Source organism: Cetorhinus maximus, chromosome 21, assembly GCF_964194155.1.
Source record: "Cetorhinus maximus chromosome 21, sCetMax3.hap1.1, whole genome shotgun sequence".
Taxonomy (NCBI): Eukaryota; Metazoa; Chordata; class Chondrichthyes; order Lamniformes; family Cetorhinidae; genus Cetorhinus; species Cetorhinus maximus.
This window is the reverse complement of record NC_135899.1, coordinates 68,412,813-68,433,589: the sequence shown is the minus strand read 5'-3', so window position 1 is coordinate 68,433,589 and position 20,777 is coordinate 68,412,813. Positions and strand designations below refer to the sequence as shown.

Genomic DNA, 20,777 nt, shown 5'->3' with positions numbered 1-20,777 from the left:
TGAGTAAGGAGTAACTAGGTTTTTAACTGCATACCAAGATCATAATTATTGTTGAACAGTCCCACTCGCCCTGAAAGACTAATTTTATGTTTATAGAATGCAAAATTTATTCTTCATAATAAAAAACTATGGTTTTTCTTAAATGAATAAAGGTATATTTTTTCAAATTGAGTTATGATATTTCAGCTTCTACCTTAATTCCACGTGTATGTCACAATATTTATTTCATTCTCTGTAAAATGATTAGAAAGTGAAAGATAATTACTGCATTTTACTTCTTGGTTTTGCTGTCTATTAGAATTCTTCAATGCCATTAGCTGCTTAGCCTGCTTTATGACATCACTGTTAATGGACACCGGAGATCCCCTATAGTTGGCGCCAGAATGAAATTGGTGTCAGGAAATACACAACACAGAGTTTGTTAGGTCTTTTTGGGTAGCTTTGTCTGAGGTCAATAGTAAGCGCGGTTATCTGTAGCTGATCACAAAATCCGTGCCCCAATGTTAAGGGGCATTTATAAATCATGCAATGTAAGAAATGGTTTTATTCTTTCACATATTTACAAGGTCTAAAGTAACAAAATATGTTTAAACAAGGTTGATTAAGACCACCAATCAGTGGATAACGTACAATAAGTTATATTTTCACATATAAAGCAATATTCAATAATGTGCTGATGGCAAAATGATACTAACACTGATGACTTTGTTGGCACATAAAGTTCACCTGGATAAGGTTTGGCATGTTCTGCTCAGAAAGTTTCAGGAACAACTCCTCATACTATAAGAACGCTTCACAAGGATTTGAGACACACTGATGGAATGTGATTACCAGACTTTATTCTGTGTAAATGGAGCCACCAGTGGTCCTCACTATCTCAGTCACTATATTTGCACTGGTGATTGAACCCATTGCAGTAATGATACAATCACGCCACGACACTGAAGGTATCTGAGCAGCAGGAACAGAACACAGGATTTCCCACTCTGGAGATTGTGGGATTAATAAGAGTCCTGTGATTGCAATGTAATAATTCACAGTATGCTTGGAGTGTTGATTTTAGGATTTTCAGTGTGTTTTCGGTGCCTGTACATGAGGATTTTGTAGACTGGTACACAAACGGTTATTCCATCTCTGTTCTCTGCTAGCATTTCATCAGAATGCATTTATTGTATTTAGGCAATCTTTAAAAGATATTAATAATGGTGCATCATTGTCACACTTTGTAATAGGTGCAAATCAATCCAACAATGTTGTCTGCTTCTGAGCTGCAACACGTACATTCCAATCTGCAAAGGTTTTGATTAAACAACAATTAAATGCCTGATTTACTTAACAATTAGACTTCTTGGACTCAAAAAGACATTTCTTCACTGGAGCAGTTTAATACATTGTGCATTACATGGCATGAATCCCATGTCCTTATAAAACTGCATTACCAGGAGCAATATCATAGAAGATTGATTATTTTGAAAAATGCTTGATATTCAACACAAGGTTTGATGGTAACAATAAAGTCCAATGTGCCCCTATATTGCCAAAACAGGCACTGGTGGAGTAAAGCTCTGATATATACTCTCACTGTCTCATGTATTACTAGTTAGCTGGGAGACTTGCATTGTTTGATAATTAAAATTAATTGTGAATGTGTTCTTTCTACATGCTTCCAATTTTGCTATACTTAGCTAAAACATAGAGATATCACCACCCCGCCTCCCCCCCAACTGCCATGTCAGACATTTCAAGCACTTAAAGTTTCTCAGCTGAGTGTGATAGAATCAATTTCAGGTTAGTGCACTATTTGCTGAGAGTATTGTAACCAAGCTGTGTTACTGGACCAGTATGCAGACATTTCTTCTGCTTTTTATTCAACAGTAACAGGATCAGTTCATTCCAGTCAACAGTTCCCAAGAAATCTCAGTTCAATAAATTCCAAACCCTTACCAAAATTTAACTGATTCACTGACTTATAACAGTTTTAAAAATTGGACGTTTCCAAAGAATTTCCCATGTATTATTTCAGTTGCTCCATGAAAGGCACTGGTGTTATCAGGAAACTGCACAAACAGATGATAATGACAGGACCTCCTGTCAGTACTGGCGTCTTACACTTGGATGCTAACATCCTAGACTGATGGTTTTGTTCCTAACTTACAAGTTGGTGTATTTTTCTGGCCCCTACCTTTGAGGTAGTTTAGTTTTAGAGAATCCAATGAGCGCAAATGTTTTTTGCTTTTCATTCAAGAACTATCTGGTGAGATTTTTTTCCAGGGGCAGAAGTTATTCTTTTAAATGTTTGGCAACCTGCACATCACACTTGGTGTAATTTAAAGACCCTAAGGCTTAATTTGATTTTTGCACTTATCATAGAAGCTGTATTAGTAAAGATGATAGCACATGCTAAATACACGATGAAGTTCAGCACAGTTTATAACATGTTGACTGCATTTGCTGTCCAAAATTAACATTTTCGGAAGGGAAAGACAAAAAGTCATCTGGGATACCAATATTAGAAAATAAATAGTCTGAGTCACATTTTATTTTAGGCAATTATTAAATTCCAACCTGTGCATGCTTGATACCAAAATAATAAAATAACTAGTCTTCATGTTTGGTATTCAATTTACTAGTGAAAGAATGTTACTAGGATACTCAAGCCAGCATGGAGAACTCTGGAACTCCTTTGTATATTGAAGGATAATATACATTCAATAGATAAAAATAGTAAATTAATTTGAAACTTAAAGTGGAATAAGAAGATTGAAAATTTAAGATGGCCAAGTATAAGTTATATTTTAAAGATTTTTTACACTAATAATTCACAGACTTAAGTGGGGTTCAAAACACTTTGCACACTCTGCAATGCAAGATAACTGAAGACCAACCAACTTGAAGAATGTCAACCAAAATAACACGAGTGACAGTGAATGCCCAAGAGGGAGACGGTTATACTCAGAGCAACACAGCATCGTGGGAGTGAAAGGGAAGCTGTTACCAAAGACAACGTCATAAAAGGTGCTCTAAGTAGTTTCAAGGATAGTACAAAAACAACAAAACAACCCTTTTGAAAGCTGTTTTGAGAGTGGCATTGTTTTGAATCATATTTCAGGAGACCAGTGTCCATGAGCTTGTTCCCTTATTCCTGCATTTGACCTGTAGACCCAGATGAGTTCGTTGCCAGGATAAGAAAGAAAGTTGAATTTAGTAATGTAAACACCGAGAGCCAGTTCACAGACAATGTCTCATAGGATCTGAAATAAAGCAGCCCGAGTCTCTTTGTGATCATTTAATTTTTCACTGTGGACTTATGTCCCATATTTTTCTCAATCTCTTTGCAGTATTTGCTGTACATCTGCCCAATTGCATAATTGATCTAAATCTTTTGCTGCATTTACCTTAATCTCTTTAGCTGATCTAACCAAGTTGAAGCTGATTTGTTGTAACAATGCATCCAGGGTTATGATTCAATCGGTTCCTCTCATGTACACAAAGACCAACTAATGAGTCAACCAGTTAATTTATTAAAGAAAGACGGTCTTCATTAAAATTGTCGTATCAAACTTTATTCTCATCAGTTTGCAAACACACACTACGTCATGGGATATTATCAGAATGAAGGTGGCAATTAGCTCCCCTCATTCCCACACCAACAGAAAGAAACTCATGCTAAGTTCACTGGGATAAAAGCAGTGTTCCTTAAAAATATATGCAGTAAATTAATAAATTATTAAATAGCTGCTTGTTCTATTGCGCTTTTTCTCCCCACAAACCTTGCTTTATGAATGCTGAGCTCTTCTAATTACCTAAGATTTCAGTTCTGATTTCTAACTTTTTGCTACATTTTGTTACAAAGTTGCATGAGTAACATCACATGTCATAGCTTATGTCATTATTAAATGTTTAAAATTAAAATCAAAATCAGAAAAACATTCTGGCCAGAATTTTCAGCTCCTGGAGCGAGGGAGGGGCCTGCTCGCTGAGGTGTAAAATGACACGGGGTGACGTCGGGCGTGTGTCCTGACGTCACCCTGCGTCATTTAGATTTTAAGTTCAGCGGGCGCATAGCCAAGTCGGCTGCATGCCTGCCGAACTGTCAACGGCCTATTAAGGCCATTTAAAAACTACTTAAACTAATAAACTGAGTTTGCATCCAACCTTAAGGTTGGCGGGCAGGCGAAGAGCCCAGGCGGCCTTCGCATTCTTCATGGAACCTCATCCACGGGCGGGACGAGGTTTCATGAAGTGTTTAGAACTTGAATAAAAATGTTTGTGAAAAATCATTGACATGTCCCAGCTCATGTGACACTGTCACATGAGGGGACATGTCTTAATTTTTTTTCTTTTCTTTATTTATAATTTTAAAATTTAAACTAATCTCCCTGAGGCACCTCTGTGGCTCAGGGAGATTTCTGCACTCTTTCACACGCATGCTGGGCGGGCCTTAATTGGCTCACGTAAAATGACGGCGTGGACCCGATCGGGGGTGCCAATTGGGTCTGCACCCGCCCCTGCCCACCACCGCACAACCCCCCGCAAAGGGGGGAAAATTCTCCCCTCTGTTAACATGATAAAAATACTAAATATAAATGAGAGATAGTTGAAACATAGAAAGATTTACGGCACAGAAGGAAGCCATTCAGCCCATTGTGTCTGTCATGGCAGGAGAAGACCAGTCCAGTCTACTCCCACCTTCCAGATCTTGGTGTTTGGCTTTGTAGGCTACAATTACAATTGTATCCAAATGTTCAAGTGCAATGAGGACTTCTGTCTCTACTGCCCTTCCAGATCCCTATCACCCTCTGGGTGAAAATATTACCCCCTTAACCCCACTTTAATCCTTCTACAAATTACTTAAATGATATGCCCCCTGGTTATTGACCTCTCTGCCAGTGAAATAGGTCCCTTCTAATCACTCTGTCTAGGCCCCTCATAATTTTATGCACCCCAAATAAATCTCCCCTCAGCCTCCTCTGCTTCAAAGAGAACAACACCAGCCTATCTAATCTTTCTTCTTAGCTAAAACTCTCATTTCTGGCAACATCCTCATAAATTTCCTCTCTAGTGTGATCCTTTCTGTAATGTGAAGACCAAAACTGTATGCAGTACTCCAGCTGCAGTTTAGCTGGTGTTTCATGTGGTTCTAGCATGACCTCCCTGCTCTTATAACATAGGTCTCAGCCATTAAAGGGAAGTATCCCATATGCTTTCATGCCCACCTTTTCTACATGCCATGCTATCTTGTATGCACTCCAAGCTCCTTTCTTCAGCTACACTTCTTAAAATCCTATCTTTTTTAGTGCATTTCCTTACCTTCTTCATCCTCCCCAAGTGCATCACCACACACTTTTCCAGATTGAATTCCATTTTCCACTTTTCTGACCACCTGATCAATCCAATGATTCCTTTCTTCAGGTTTCTTCCTCACTTTCAACCACAGAGCCAGTTTTTTTTATCATCTGCAAACTTCCTAATCATGTTCCTACATGCTAAATCATTGATATATACCAGGTACTGCAAGGAATCTAGTACTGAACCCGGAAGAACCCACTGGAAACAGCATACCAGTCACCTAAACACCCTTTGATTCATACCACTGAGCCAATTTTGGATCCAGCTTGCCACTTTTCCTTGGATCCCATGAACTTTTAATTTTCTGACCAGTCTGCAGTGTGCACCCTTGTCAAAAGCCTTGCTAAAATCCACATAGGCTTTCATCAACCCTCCTTATTATTTTCTCAAAATGTTCAATCAAGTTAGTCAGGCATGAGTTTCCCACAACAAGTCCATGCAGAAGGCCCTTAATTAATCCATGCCTCTCTAAATGGTGATTTCTATTGCCTCAGTCTTTTTTCCAATAATTTTCCCACCACTAAAATCAGGCTGCCTGACTTATAATTACTCGAATCATCCCTTCCACTCTTTTCAAACAGTGGTACAACATTAGCAGTCCTCCAGCATCACTCCTGTAGCCAGAGAGGTTTGGAAAATGATGGTAAGAGCCGCCTCTATTTCTTCTCTTTCTTCCCTTAGCAGCCTGGGATTCATTTCATCCAGGCCTGTTGATGTGTGCGCTTTCAAGCATGATAAACAGCTATGCTTATTTCATCCAATATTTCACACTCCTCTTCCTTAACCACGTCTGCTTTGCCCTCCCTTTTGTGAAAACAGATGCAAAGAATTCACTACAAACCATGCCCACTTCTTTTACCTCTGCACTCGAGTTATCATTTTGCTTTCTAATTAGCCCTACTATTTCCTTAGATATCTTTCTGGTCTTTATGTATCTTGAGTTTTCCTTGATTTTACTTGCTATATTTTTCATGCCCTCTCTTTGTTTTCCTAATTTCCAATTTAATGTCATCCCTACACTTTCTATATCACCCCAGACTCTCTGCAGTATTGAGCACATTGGTATCTGACATAAACTTTCTTATTTTTTGCCTCATCCTATTTTGTGCAATCTTTGACAATCAGGGAAGCCTGGATGCATGAGTCTTGCCCTTTTTCTTTGTGGAAACATATTTGCTCTAAACCCTCTTTAGCTCTGTCTTGAATGACGCTGCTCTGACACTGATTTACCTTCAAGTAGTTGTTCCCATTAACTTCTGCCAACTCACATATCAGCTTCGTAAAATTGGCCTTTCCCCAATGTAAAACTTTTACTCTTGGTTTGTTTTTATCTGTTTCCATAACTGCTATGAATAAAACTGAATTATGATCACTACAACTAAAATACTCTCCTGCTGATAGCCTTTCGTATCCCTTCCACCTGATTGGACCTTTATTACTAAAAATGTGCTTACAAAATGCAGAAAAGATTTACAGGGATGCTATTAAAACTGGGAGACTATAGCTATCAGAGAAGACTGAACAGGCTTGGGATTTTTTTTCTCTAGAAAAGGGAAGGCTGAGGTGTGAAATATGGGCTTCAAAATTATGGACGGCTTTGACAGAATAAACATAGAGATGTTTCCACTTACAAAGAAGTCAAAAACTAGGATGATACGATAGTAGTTAATAAATCCAATAAGGAATTTAGGGCCAGAATTTTGCCCTTGTCGGGCGGGCTCAGCAGGGATGAGCGGGAGCGGTCGGGAAGCCGACTGGCCCCCGCGATCGGACCGCGACCACCATTTCACGCTGGTGGGCCAATTAAGGCCCACCCAGTGTGAAACGCACGCTGTAGCGTTGGCTCTGGGGAAGGTGGGGGTGGGTGGAGGGAGAGGTTAAGCAGGGAACTTCGCGCATGCGCGCCGGTGCATGCAGGAAAAGCTCCCTGAGGTACAGAGCTACCTCAGGGAGATGAAGATTAAAATAATTAAAAATAAAGAATTTTAAAATGTTTAAAAAACATGTCCCCTCATGTCGCTTTATCACATGAGCAGGGACATGTTATTAATGAAACATTAAAGTTTTTATTTAATTTTTAGTTACTGTTGGAAACCTCATCTCACCCATGGATGAGGTTTCCTAAAATTCCAAAGGCCGCTTGGCCTTTTCGCCTGCCTGCCAACTGTAAGGTTGGACGGGCAGTGAAAAATTTAATTCAATTATATCTTTAATGGCCTTAATAAGTCTGTTAATTGTCAGCAGGCATGCTGCCAACTCCCACACGCACCTACCGACTGAAATATTGCGTATCATTTTACGCTTGTTCCAGTCAGGCACGCGCCCGCCCGACAAACGAAAAATTCTGGCTTAGAAGAAATGTCTTGCAGGGAGTGGTTAGAATGTGGAACTTGCTACCACATAGTATAGGTGCATTAGCTAGGAAGCTAGATAAGCACATGAGCAAGAAGGGAATAGAAGGATATGCTGATAGAGTTAGATGAAGTAGGGTGAGAGGAGGTTCATGTGGCACATAAAGGCCAGCTTAGACAAGTTGGGCCAAGTGGCCTGGTAGTGAGCTGTAAGTCTCATGTAAAAAAATTGTGTTTTTTCTAATTCATTCATGGGATGTGGGCATCGTTGGCTAGGTCAGCATTTGTTGTCCATCCCTAATTGCAAAGGAGGGTCAACCACATTGCTGCCTGGAATCACATATAGGCCAGACCAGGTAAGGACAGCAGATTTCCTTCCTTAAAGGGCATTAGTGAATCAGATGGGTTTTTACAACAATGGTTTCATGGTCACCATTAGACTTCTAATTCTAAATATTTATTGAATTCAAATTCCACCATCTGCTGTGGTGGGATTTGAACCCAGGTGCCCAGAGAATTACCCTGGGTCACTGGATTACCAGTGATAATACCACTATGCCACCACCTCCCTGTAAGTAAAAACTGCAAGTAAAACTGTTACAGAAATGAATGTTAATGCATTAAATATACTATATTATAATGTTAATATTTCAATTGACTGGCTTAGGTATAATGAAGTTGGTTCAGTAGCTGTTTCATGCAGTGTTTTAAGTTACTATGATACATTCTTATGAACAGTATTCTTCTTAATAGCAAGTGATGAAGACAGGCTGATGCTCTACCCCATGTTAGGGACTTCCAGTACCCACACGAGTAAATGTACTGGACATGGTGGCGAGGCCACCGTAGAGGCTCAGGATAAGTGAAAAACAGGCCAGAAACCTGGGCCAATCCAATGTGAAAAAACCAGAATCAACATATTCTCTTAAAAGTTGCGACAACAAAGAAATCTTTAAAATGTTACCCTAGAGACAAAATTGGCATAGTACAACCGAGGCTGGGGTCAGAAAATCAAATCAACTGTGATCTTTACAATTGGATATGATGGAGTTTTCCTAAATTGTGATTTTAATATATTATATTGCATATTATCATTGCTAATGTAAATTGGTCACAATATACCCTTGTTAACAGGGTTTCCATTTTCTAAACAGGGCCAATAGTAGAAAATCTTTCACTTGTTTGGCAGTTTACAATAGGACTGACCACACATGTGGAATACTTTCCAATCCACTGTGACATATTATGACATACAGTTAAACCCGACAGCATCACAAGATGGTTAATTTGCTTGTCACTATCATGTTTGAAAAACAGATCAAGTCTGTGACTTTCTGTAAAAACATTCTGTCTCTGTTCTCAGAGGACTGATAAGCCCAAATGACAGAGTGTCTGTACTGTGTCTAATGATAAAAGTGTCTGTATTGCTTCATGTATCACAGTGAAAATACATTACTCTAACTCAAGCAAAGGTAACAAAAGATTGCATTAACTCTTCGAAGACTGGATCCCCTGTGTAGTTTTTAAGCTATATCTCTATCTATTTATGAGATATTTAATGTTGGAAAGTTAATTAAAGAAATCTTGGGCAGAAATGTTCAGCAGCTCAGCAGAAATGTTGGATGTCTGATTGCTCAACATGGCTTGGATATCAGATCCACGTCCAAGGCAAATAAAAACCAAAACACAAAAAAAAACACTAAGAATGTTACATACACATATTTGAAAGAAAGACTTGCTTTTATATAATGTTTTATCATGACTATCAGAAACTTCCAAATTTGCCTTGCATACTTTGAAGTGCAGTGATCATTGTGCAGGCACAGGCAGCAGGCAATCTGTATGCAGCAAGATCCCACAAACGGCGACTAAAATGAATGATCAGCTAACATGAAATACATTTGTAGGATCACATATCAAAAATTAAAGAAAAACAGATCAATGAATGTCAGCAAATGTTTGTCCGCATGATCTCACAATTTTCCAATTTATGAACTTCTTAAAGCATGTAATTAAGTGGATACTCTCTATCTTGACTTTTGAAAGGCATTTGATAGAATACCTCACAAAAGACTGGTAAAGAATGGGAGGATTTGTGGAAGTAGGGAGAAGCCGTGAAACAAATTAAAACATTTTTGGATAATTGGAAGCAGAGTTTAATTATAAACAGGTACTTTGAGCTAGGGAGTTCCACTTGGTTGCTTTGTCCCTGGATCTTGATTATTCCCAGTGTTCATAAATGACCTAGAGAAAGGGAGTTAAAGCATCATAGCCACGTTTGCTAGTAGCATAACTCTGTGTGGGAGGCAGGCTTGTACAGGATGCAGATAGTATTCAAAGAAATTCAGAGAAGCAGGCTCTTTGGGCTTGTAAATGGTAAGTGGCATTTTATGTGAATTAATGGAGGTGATGCAAATAGGTGCAAACTGTATTTATTCTGACTCCAAGATGAATGATTGTCCGTTATGGAAGGTGGAGCAAAGGATCTAAGGACCTGTCTTTGGCAATGTCTCTGCGGGATGAAATGCTGATTAGTAAAAGACACTGAGATTAGAGTCCATTAGAGTGCCAGATGCTTGGAGTTTATGTCCAAGGACATTGTATCAGTTCACTACAATTCTTTTAAAAATGAATGAAGAGTAGGAGGAAATATGATTCAGGACTTTTTTTTTAAGTAGTAAGGGGAGTAGATAAAGAATAGCCTAGTAAATTCTCATGGAAGTATCCAAAGCACAAGACAAAGAGCTGGTTTTATGGCTCTCAGACTTAGTACACTGCGTTTAGTTACTTTTGAGATTCTTATTGGTTTGAACAAATTCTATTTTCTATGAATGAAATAGGTGCAATTCAAAACTGCTAAGAAGACAAAAAAGAACTTGATTATTATTAAGCAAGATGTGCAGGCAACTTTACAGCAACCAGAACGCAGAACCTAATTACCAAGCATCGGAATGTCAGAAACCGAAACAAGTTAATACTGCTGCGTATTTTCACTTTCAGTGCAGTGCATTCAAAGCATGTTTTAACAAAATTATATTGGCTGAAAAATAGCATCCTTCATCAAATCTGACTGAATGGAACTTCAGATAAACTCCATATACTCCATAAAGAAGATCAAACAATCAAACCCAGAGCATCCTTAGTCTTGAACGGAAGATGATGTTGTAAAAACAAGTAACATAGCCTTACCGCTGATTCCATCCCCCTCCCTGATCATCGTCTAGGGCTGAACTAAACTGTTTGAAACTTTGGCTTCCTATTCGACTGAGGTAAACTTTGGACACCCTATCCTATCCATCACAAAGACTATCTACTTCCACCTCCATGACATTGCCTGCCTCTGCCTCTGCCTCATGCCATTTGCCACTGAAACCCTCTTCCATGCCTTTGTCATCTGCAGCCTGATTATTCCAATGCTTTTCTGACCTCCCATTCTCCATACATGATAAACTCCAGCTCATTCAAAACTCTCCTGCCCGAATCCTATTCTCTAACCTATCACTGCTGCTCTTGATGACTTACATTGGCTCCAGGTCTCTCAGCACCTCCAATTTAAAAATCTCACCCTTGTATTTAAACCCATCCCTATCTCTATAAACTTAACCCAACAGCTCCCACCCCCCAAACTCTATGGGATGAATTTTCTCTTTGTTGTGCCGAAGCGTAAAATGATGTGTGGTGAAGTCGGGTGTGCGTCCTGATGTCACCGCGCATCATTCCGATCTTCCGTTTGGTGGACATTCACAGGAGTCGGCTGCACGCTCGCCGAACTGTCAAAGACCTGTTAAGGCCATTAATAATCCAATTGAACAAATTGACAGGGCTGCCCGTCCAACCTTAAGGTTGGCGGGCAGGCATAGAGCCCAGGTGGCCTTCACATTTTTCATGAAACTTCATCGGAATGATGCTTTCACATGAGGGGACTTGTGTAAATGATTTTCAACTATCTTTATTTTAAACTTTAACACTGAAGTTAATCTCCCTGAGGCACAGAGCTGCCTCAGGGAGGACCCGACTCTCCCTCCTCCTTCTGCCCCCACAAGTAGAGCTGAGCACTATGGGGCATGTGTCAGGCTGGGCGGGCCTTAATTGGCCCGCTCATGTAAAATGACGGCGCGCAGCCGATCGCTGGCGGCGATTGGCTCTGCACCCACCCACGCTCGCTCCCGACTGGCCCGCCTGATGGGGAGAACATTCTCCCCTTTGTTCCTTTGACTGGCTTTATAGCCAACCCCTCTCATTTTGTTAAACGTTGGCAGTTGTGCCTACAGCTGCCTAAGGGCCACGTTCTGGAATTCAGAGACAATGCCCCCACTGCCCCTCCGTCTTCCCTCTTTTTTTTCCAGCTCACCTCTTAGACCAAGCTTTTAGTCATCCTTCCTTCTTTGGCTTGGTCTCCACTTATTTCTGACTGTAGCATGCACTGGAAACCACGCTAAGAACATATTGCTAATATGTGAATTAACTTTTGAAAGACAAGTCCAGCTTGTGGACTGAGATGACCTAAAGAAATCTAATGCAGTGACAATTCCCTGTATAATTGCATGCATTATACATAGCACTTACTTTTCTCTGATGCGTTAACTGTTGAATAGTTGATTAAATCTTTCTGCTGTTTATCTGACAATTTGTAAAGCCATTACTGTAATGTCAACTGTGTGCTGCATGAACTGAACTTATATAGGTATTCAATAGCAATCAGTGTTTGAAAATGAGATGATTGATGATTGAGATGATCAGGGTGTGGAATATTACAATAATAGGTAGAGATTTACAGAGACTTATGTAGATTTGCACCCAGAATCAATGGGGAAAACGATTGGCTTGCAGCAGCCAGGCATTAGGTGCAACCAATCAATCAGCTGCTGAGCTGAATAAATAAACACAATCTGACTACTTTAAAATGAAATATCTTTCAGTGTACAAGGAATTTTTTTTTAATGTATTTTTGATATTCCTTTTAATGAAAACTCATCAATAAAGAGCAGCCACAACTTATATTTGTGAATTCAAAGGGGAGCCGGAGTGTTCCCCCATAGGTGGTAAACATCTCGACTTATAGATAGGTCAATGGGCTCTGGTTTCACCAGCCACCATGATCTCCTGCAGCTAGCCTGATTGTCTTAATGTGGGTCAGGGAGGAATTTTTCACAGGTTTTCCCTCGATTGGCCTTAATATTTTCCCCTCTGTTTGGTTGCTTCACCCATGTGATTATTTGAGTGTGGGGTTGGGCGTGGGGTGGACTGATGGGCTCCATGTGATCCATGTTGGGCTCAGACAGACTCAGTAGACCATCTGGCCTCTTCCTTTTTCCTATGTCTCTGTGTTTATATACTTGTTTATATCTTTATATTGTAGGAAAGCACCACCCCAAAAATAATGAAAAATCACAGAAATAAATGACAAGGCATGGAATCATGTGGCTTTCAGTGTATCAATTTGATTCAAACTTTTTAAAAACTAAACCTGGCAAGGACTGCAGAAACAGTCGGTGATTCTCTACAACCATGTTAACCATTGTGAAGTGCCAGTAAGTGACCTGTAGGCAATTGTAAGAATGGGACTATTCTAATATAATTGGCTGTGATTAACTGAAGATCTTCAGCTCTCACTATTTCTTCATTTTGACTGTATTCATACAACATATACCATCATTCAATATAGGCAAAGATTATAAAGACCTTGGTTATAGCCTGAACTAAAATAAATCTATGAACAGCAAAGAAAAGCAAAGAAACTTCAAAATCTGCTTATCTTTCAAAGATATCCCCAGCCTACATAACGACAATGACTACATTTCAAAAATACTCCTGAGGCCGTGAATGGTGTTGTATGAATGCAAGTCTTTCTTATTTTGTTTTAAACCAAAGGTAACTAGCAATAATCTGGAGTAACAGGAACAACCCTAGAATGAGGACTAACCTCTAGAACACCAACAGCAGATTAAAATAACATCTAGACAGAAGCTTCATTGGCAATGCATATTTTCCATTAATAAAAAGCTCTCAGTGTGCAGACTCCCATCCTTAGTATCACAGGAGATCTTAGCTAAAAAACGTTATCACAAGTTAGATTCCTGTTCCTTCCTCGCCATATGGACAATGCAATTGGTCTCAATGTTCTGGTAAGGGAAGGGAAAATCAAACAAGGGTACCATTCCTGAACTCTGTGTAGTGATCCTTGCTGTGAACAGAAAATGGTTGTCATGTAATGCAGCGGACTTAAGGCAGCCATTTCCGATGACTGGTCATATCTGATCGTGTAGGACTATTAGCGCAGCTTGAAGAAATTGTTAGAAAAACACTGAAACCACAACCCCCTCCTATTTGGCAAGGAAAGGAAGCAGAAATTTAAGCCTGTCTCACCAGAGATCATGAACAATCATTCTTATTATAAAATCTATCCAAAACACCCCATTTCCAAATATAAATCAAGCAGAGTTCCAGAGCAACTAACTTTACATGTTACAGTGCTTATTGTTGGCCATTGCCTTCCCTGGTATGACATTCCCAAGATTGCAGCACTTCAGGAATATTCATGTTCCACAAAGCATCTCTATCTGTATTTATCCTTCTAAGCTTCAATCACATTCTGGCCAAGTATCAAATCAGCTCTCTTTTAAAAATGTTAATCAACATGGTAATAGTTTGGAAAATCATCTCACCCCTTCTTTAAAAAAAATTCTGATTTAGCAAAGTTATTTTAAATAGTGCGACTAGAAACTACCAAGGAACAGTGTATAAAGTAAAATACCATCACTAATGCATGTAATTGGTATTTAACATTAAGTACAGGTTATACACACCACCTTCGATCACTGCCCTGAATTCAGCCTTTCGCAATGAGTAAGGGCAAAAAAAATACTCTCTGTATCCTCCACCCTCCAGTCACACAGCAGGTATAATTTTCTTTTTTCTTCAGTTAGTCACTTCAGGCAAATTTGTCCACCACCTCCTTCCATTATCTGTTGTGTTTCCTCTTAACAGGGATCATTTGAGAGAGTCCAAGCAGGAGACACATCAGTAAATGGTCTGTGTTGTAAAAACAGACTCACCTTGTCCTCTGCTTCGGCAACTGATAACTGTCCTTTCCTTCGCAGTAAAAGAGCTCCTAAATCCTCAAAACCGAATTCAAGAAAGCTCATCATTTTATACAGAACAATTTGGTAGCTTTCCACTCACTAGACAGGAGCATACAGATAAAGGTATCTACAAACAAGCAGAGGGTACTAAGTGTGGAGAAAGAAATCTATTTGTAATTTTCCATTCATTCCAGAGAAGAGATTATTTTCACAGTCTCCCATTCAACTACAGCTAACAAACTAACGGCTGAAAGACTTACGCTGATCTGTTTTTTTAAAAAAAAGAAAAATCCACATGGAAACCACATTACAACATCCAAGTACTATGTTTTCATTTCATTTATCGTGTAAGAGCAGCAAAACTCCAATGAGGAATTAGTGAGTAATCCTTTCAATTGCCAGCTGGAATGCCTGGAACATTCATTGAAGATTGAATTGAAACCTGACCAGATATGAGGCCTGGGCCCACTCTAAGTCACCAGGCCGTGAGAATAAGATCAATCCCCAGCAACAGCTGTTAGCTGAGAGGTCCTTAGATAAACTAACACATTTCTTATTTCCCAGTCTTTAGTGCAACTCTACCAATAAGTAATGAGAGGGTATAAAACTGTTAGCTGTACAAATAAATGGAAGATCAACAAGTCAATGAAGAAATAATCTGCTCAAATTGAGTTGCTTAAAAAAGGTGTTAATGCTAGTTAGCAAAGGATATTTGCTTAAGAACACTATTCGCTCAATGTCCTACAGTAGCATTGATAATAGAATATGAAAACATTTGCTCTTCAAATAAATAAAGGATCAGCATTTTAATGAGGAGTTGTTCTATGTTTTGGGCTCTTAATATGAGTGACTCAAGCTGTCAGAAATGAAGAAAGATGAGTATCTACTGTCAATATTAAATGTGCATTGTCCAATAGGATCCTAGCAACTTCTGTAAAAATCTTACTGTATTGCCAAAGCCACAGGTTTCAGATGACCAGGAGGTTTAATTCTGACAGGTTTACTACTGCTAGGTCACTACGTTTTTCACAAAAGACAGGTCCACTTGCTCGTGCACTGTAACATGTATCATGTGAGAAGTTTCAAGTCCTCACAAGCTCAGAGAAAACATCTAATGGCCTCTTAACCAGAGGCAGCTAATGGGTTGGATTATTTAGTCGAAATAGCGAAGTATCAATGGTCGACACCAAAGCTTTTAGTGAGGTGGAAAGTATTCAGCTTCACAAAATCCATAGAAGAGCTGGAACAAGATAGCTCAGGAGGGCCCAAGTGGAGTAAGCTTATCTCTGTGATGACATAACCAAAGGTTCTGGACAAAGCAGGTGAGAATGCTATTTGATTACTGGGAATTACTGGACCATGAATGGTTGGAAGAGTGTTGCTATGAGCAGCCTCAAGAAACCAAACAGGAGTAGTAGAAAGCACATCTCCTGCAACCCACAACAACTCTGGTGTTGTTCAAATCCAATAGACCCCTAGCCAACAGCTTGAGCTCCTGAAGCCACCTGTTGCTTTGGCTGTGCGCTGGTTGTGGCTTCACCGCTTTGGAAATGTGACTGCAAACGATGAAGGAGTCATTTGTTATCATTTGTAGGTGAATGTTTGCATTTCTGTCATCTCCATAACTCAGACTACAACATTTTACATGGATTAACCATTGGAAAGTGCTTAAAATCTTCACCTAAGAAATGTAATTCACAAGACTTCAGACTGGACCATGAGGTGGACAATTAATTTGGGTAATTTCCTAAGTAGTTGTTTATAACCATTCCCATTCTCTCCATCATTTTTCACCTAATTAAATTCTTATTTGTCCATTTTCCATCTATCTATGAGAACCAGGGCTCTATAATTACTAACTCAACCCTCTTTAAGCAGTCTTAAACTGGAATAATGCTACATTTTTATTTTTCCCAATTGACCTGAGTGTTGACCAGGGATGAAACTGTAACTCATCAAGTTATTGTATCGCACTACCATACAATGCAGTTCATTCACCCAATGAACTGTTGTGGGGAGACCTAGAAGAGGTCTTTTTAAAACTTAAATTTTCCTTTACAATTACTCTTCACAAATGTATACATCTAACAAGTGTGTAAAATTATTTTGAAATGTACATAGTTAATAGTACAAAGTCTCAAATCAAGGGCACTTACCACTGGAAAAAAGAGCGAAATTTGTGAAATGGGTGCAACCCAATTAGATAAATGGAGTTGTGATCATTTTTAAAATTTGCTACACGATTCAGAAATACGTAGGCACGTTAGACTTCTCAGCATGGTTGCACTGATGCTTAGGACAATATGCTGTTGAGGGAGAACGATCATGTAAATGCTTTGATTAAATTTGAGACTGCCCAAACTTGAAATAAACACAGCAAAGTTATAATCCATTAGGCATTGCACTGTTGGCAGAGTTTAATGCACCTGTAATGTTACTTATGTTTCACTTCCAACATACAAGGTCAATGCAACAGCACACAAGTCTCAGCACAGTTTGTCAGCACAGTTTATTTAGATTTCTCACTAATCTATCTGCGCCCAGAAGTTGCTCTCATTTAAAAGCTTTTCCATTTCTTTATATAAGGGATCATGTAGTGGTTGTGCACGCTGGAATAAAAGTCGCTTCCCAGCTGAACCTCCAAATCAAAAGTGAGCTTCCATCACCAATAATTGAGCTTGAGATTGAGAGGTTATGTGGCAGTTGGCATTTGGTGGACTAAATCCACTTATTGCAGTAATGCCACTAAAAGCCTAAAGTTAAGGTTAAGTTACTAACAGTCAAGATTACAGTCGGGATACCCATTTAAGTTAATATTTTCAATCAAACAGCAAGAATAATTTCAAAGTCAACGTTTATTAACTATGACTCCAGTGATCATCAGGACATCCTTGAAATCATAGAAAACCAAGATGAGGTGATTAAACCAAAAGTATTGGGAATATGGTTATGTGACCCAGGGCATGCTACATCTACAGCAGACTGTAGCAATTCATCAGTACTGCACCAGAATCTGTTATAGCAACTCTTTAAAAATATATATTGATCTCCACCAACCATCTTTAGTTAATGTCAGAAACAAAAGATTTGTTTGATTGCAGAAAGCTGAGATTTTGTTCCTGTCAACATAAAGTTTCAGAAAGGTTCTTCTGAATAACTACAATCAAAACTTAAAATAACTCATTTGTTTGGTTTACATCATGACAGATGGATGACAAAATTACTTTTTTATTTTCGTTGGCGGGATTCAAGGCCATTTACCAGCGCAGCAGTTTAGGGAAAGGTATAAGGCATGCGTATATTAACGAAGCACAATTAGAATGAGTTGGGAAGAAAAAAATGCAGAAAAATGTGATTACTTGCTGAATAAAAAACAAAGCTCTACTTCATACATCAACTCTAAATGCTAAAATGAAGACACAGCTAGTTGTTATAGTGGAATGTTCTACTGTCCAGTATGTTTTCCACCCTAACTAATGCCTTCTCCTTGATTCAAACATTTGAACATGGAAAATTTGCGTTGTGGTGTCCACCACCAAATCGTGAGCTGGTTTAATGTAGCTCATTTCGTTTAACACCCACTTGAATCTGCCCAACTACATTCACCTGGTAAGCAGCGGGCAAATGGTAGTGGCAACTAACAAAAGCCACCATCACAAGCCTGCAGTCATGGTGCCTCTGGCATTTATCACCAAAGCTATCCCTTATTTTTGGTGTACACCAAAGGGTCACTATGGCGGGTTCATATTTGTCCATCTTCCTTCACGGCCTCTTTTTCATTATCTCAAGAATATCAATCCCAGAGTGCTGAATATGTCTAAATATTATGGAATCAACGTATTGAATATTGTGACTTTAGAAAACATGGTTGAATCAAAAAAGCATTATTAAAATCAAATTTATTAGGGGTTTCTATCTTGTAAAATGATGGTTGGAGGTGGCTTCCTCTAATAACATTGAATGGTTTAGACGGCTCCCAGATACCACTACAGAAATTCTAGCAACATTATGCTCCAATAGATATCCCACATGTAACAATTATGGTAATTATGCTATTTAATAGGCAAAATTATGTGGCTGTGAGAGGTTTAACCACTGGATCTGATTGTGCTGAGAAACCGAGAAACAGTGACCATTTACTGAACAAGTTCAGTGATTATATACTTGCTTATGCTGGTATCGATGACGAGATTTGGATTCAGTCAATGATCTGAACTTGCCCAGTTACCATATTTCTTCACTGACTTGTGCTGAGTTTACCAGCTCATTGAATCACTGGGCATCCCAGTGAGTGCAAGCAGTGTGAGCTGGATAAATTAAATAAACAACATTGACCTGAGTAGTGTGTTTGTTTGTGTGTATGTGTGTGAGTGGGTGGTTTAATAATTAATTTAACAAAGAAGGCAAGCATTGTAGCTTCCCTAATGGGCCAGTTAGTAACTTCAATGATTAGTACTTAATTGAGCCATATCAGGTCAAAGTGTGTAACAAGTTAATTGATCTCAGCAGGAACTTTAGTATCTCTTGTAGAGTTAAAACAATTAACTAAATTAACAATAACAGGGGAGAAATCAAGCACAGCCCCTAAGTCAGGTCAGCTGTAAAATCAATGAAAAACTTTAAAGGAACCTTATAAACATCAAACCAAGATGTGATTAAAGGGGTCAACAAAACACCCCAGTCCCCGCGGTGCCCACCGGGCACGGAAGGGGAACTTTAGTAGAGGTACTAAAGTTGACTTGTGTCCTCTGATTAAGATGGGAAAGTCAACATGTGCTCTTACTTGCTGCTATCTAACTATGGATGTGCATATTCGAGGGCAGAACTGGCTTCCAACTGTCAGGTAATGGCTGGAATTTTGTGGGGCCGATGGGGATCTTACCCACCAGCTGGAGAGCCAGCGGAGAACTTTGTCAGTTCAGTGAGGGAAGACTGACAGAATCAAGTGCCATTCAGGACTTAAGTGGACAACGTCAGGCCTTCCCTGCAACTGAGGTCCGCAGTGGTGGAAGTCCTGCCCACTGAGAGGTGACGGCCAATCAGAGGCCAGCAGCTCCTCGTGCTGCCAGCATATGCAATGGCAGCTGGTGGCAATGCACCCACCAGAGGCCCAGGATCATCATGGGACTCCAAACAAAGGTGAGTGAAGGCAGGATGGGGATCGCAGGAGGGGGCAGTGGAGTCAGAGGGAAGAGCAGGGGGTGGTTTTCAACAGCCTCCTCCATTCCCGATGTCGGGTCCCTCAATCAGGCACTATAATCGACTCCCGCCCCTATCCCAGAGGCTGCCGGCAAACCATTTAATCCCTAAACTACCATTAAATTGCAGTGGGCTCAGGGTTAATGGACGTCAATTGATTCATTAATGAGCCTAATTGATATCCTGCTGATGGTGGCTCCTTCTGTCCTCTGATTTAATTGGGTGAAACTTTGCTGCTTTTGGGAGACTGAAACAGAGCATCTCCAATAATTTTGTGTCATAAAAGACTTTATGACTCTATGACGATGGACTGAATTTAATCCAGCCCAATTTGCTAGCACTTTTAGGGTCACATGTGTAAAATGATCATTTAGATGCAGTAGTAGAGAATGCCAGGTGTACATGTTAAATGCAACAGCCCATCAACAAATCAGCTAAGTTCTGAAAAACCCTTTCTCAAAAAGATTACTCTTTTAAATAACTTAATTTCTTGATAAATCTTGACGAGATGGTCTGCTAGCCGTTCTGCTATTCTGAGTCCTGAGCCCAGTTGCCAGCATTGACAGACGCTCAAATGCACTCGCTCTCATTGGATGAGTTTTGGCAATGGTTAACTAGCTGACTGTATACAACACTGAAGTAGCGAACAAGATCGAATCTGAGACGATCTTGCCTTGCTCCAGCTGAAGAAGGTTATGCATTGCAAGAACTAAATATGATGATCCTGCTGCCAATGATCCATCTGATTTCAACTTTATTTTCTGCATTGTTACATCTTGGTCAATCAATGATTACA

General features: G+C 39.5%; 2 long non-coding RNA genes across 3 annotated transcripts in view; one reads left to right on the top strand and one right to left on the bottom strand.

Moving 5' to 3' along the window:
* LOC144695961 (uncharacterized) overlaps positions 1–15,113 on the bottom strand; it is a 33,923-nt gene extending 18,810 nt beyond the window's left edge. Inside the window, exon 1 of one of the 2 annotated variants that reach the window (XR_013580037.1) lies at positions 14,756–15,113. This is a non-coding gene — a long non-coding RNA (uncharacterized LOC144695961). The remainder of the gene's footprint in view (positions 1–14,755) is intronic. The other variant, XR_013580038.1, reaches the window with a different exon arrangement.
* LOC144695962 (uncharacterized) overlaps positions 9,991–20,777 on the top strand; it is a 113,656-nt gene continuing 102,869 nt past the window's right edge. Inside the window, exon 1 of the long non-coding RNA XR_013580039.1 lies at positions 9,991–10,076. This is a non-coding gene — a long non-coding RNA (uncharacterized LOC144695962). The remainder of the gene's footprint in view (positions 10,077–20,777) is intronic.